The sequence below is a fragment of the Hydra vulgaris genome, chromosome 03, assembly GCF_038396675.1.
Source record: "Hydra vulgaris chromosome 03, alternate assembly HydraT2T_AEP".
In the NCBI taxonomy this organism is placed as follows: domain Eukaryota; kingdom Metazoa; phylum Cnidaria; class Hydrozoa; order Anthoathecata; family Hydridae; genus Hydra; species Hydra vulgaris.
Genome location: NC_088922.1, coordinates 6,342,501 through 6,344,574, shown reverse-complemented (window position 1 = coordinate 6,344,574; position 2,074 = coordinate 6,342,501).

Genomic DNA, 2,074 nt, shown 5'->3' with positions numbered 1-2,074 from the left:
ATATTTTAACTATGTATTTGAGAATGCTTTAAGGCCAAGAGCATATTTTAGGAGAAACACATTTGTAGATTTTTTCAAATTTTCTTTAACACATTTTTTTTTTCGTTTCTTAAAATTAACAATAGATAAAATCTTTATCACCAAGATAAACTTTATTGAAATTTTTACGAGTGAAAATTCTCTTGTACAAATAGATTTTGATACATTTTAAATACTCTGAAGAGTACTAAAATAAAATAAATATCCTGTGTTGATAGTAACACATGACTTGTATTGATAAACTTGGTATATCATACTTTGAAATTTATTTCAAAAATCTGTTTGTTTTGATTTTCATTATATTTTTCAACAAAATCGCACTTGCCTCTCTTTCAAAATCAGCGAATCAGATTGCTCATTTTTCTGCCTATTCTGAGCCTGTATAGGGTTTCAAAATATGCCTACGGGTACGTCTAGACGTATCTTTAATAAAAAAAGTTAGAGATACGTCCAAACTTTCGGACGCAGAGGGACATTTTATTAAATTTAATCTTTATAAATTCCTGAATAATCAAAGATACCCGTTAACAATGGCTTTAAATGTTGGTGACAGGTTGAATTCTTTAAAAGAATTAGAAGCAGCCATTAAGAACTATGAAATAGAATTTAGCGTTTCTTTATATAAACGAGAAAGTAGATCCATTGCATCTGCAAGAAAAAAAGGCATTAAGCGAACCTTAAACGACGATTTGTTGTTTTATAGCATGCATTATGCTTGCTAACATGGAGGGAAAAATTTTAAAAGTCGATCAAAAGGAAAGCGTCCAAATCAAAGGTATATGTTATTTAAAAAGATCTAAAGTACAAGTATTATAAATACTATCTTATATATGTTAAAGCAATCATATAATAGAATGTGGACAGGCTCAAAAATGAAACTTAAATTTGAAAAAATAAGTTCATTCTCTTATTTATTTAATTTTTTTTCTGATTTATTTTAATAATTTAAATAAATCAAAGGGTTTAAAAATTTATTATATAAAAAAGTTTAATTATTTGAAAAATCCTCATCGTTTCAAAATGAATATGTTTATATTAAGTAGACTAGTGAAACTTTAAACTTTCGTTTTTAAACTTTTTATGTCATAAAAAGATTATGTCATAAATGACTGTATTATATATTTTTTATTTCTTTCTTATTGATAGCACATTCCAGATAGATTGCCCATATGAAATCTGGATAAATGTATCCGACAACGGTTCACAACTATGCATACAAAAGTTGGTATTGAAGCACAACCATGTCGTTGACAAAGTCAGTATTTTACTTATTTTAGTTTGAATTATTTTTATTTGCTATTTGGAAGCTATTCTCTGTTAACTATTTTGCTAAACATTTCAATATTTTTTTACATATATATATATATATATATATATATATATATATATATATATATATATATATATATATATATATATATATATATATAATTATTTTTAAAATTAATGCAATGTTTTATTCTTGACATGTTTTGTAAAGTTTATTTACATTTTCAAAAGATTATTTTACAATAATAAAAAACTCTGAAAAAAATATTCAAAAATAGAAGTCTTTACAGAGAAATATTAACGGACAAAAAATTATACATAATTAACCAATATATTTATTACAAAATAACTCGGTAAATAACCAATCAAAATAACCTACTGTCAAAAAAATAAATAAATAACAAACTGACAGTAAAATTAAATAGATAAGTCTACAGCATAATGTAAAGTTTGTTTAATAAGTGAGGGACTTTCCTATTTAAAGTGGAGGGCTTCTTTTATCTTTAATTTGTGTTTGGTTGGGGCATTATTCAAAATCTCAAAAGAATCACTGTTAGCCAAATTTTTGCAATTAAGAGATAAATTTAAGTGTTTAAATATATGAGATTGTTGATCAATTTTAAGGTGCTCATTTATTCTAGTTGTCAAGTGTCTGAAGGTTTCTCCAATATAACTGGCATTATAGCCAGCACAAGAAAATTTATAGACAACATGAGATTTAAGCAGTTTAGAAAGTGACTTTTTTGTGGAAATTTATTATTTTGTA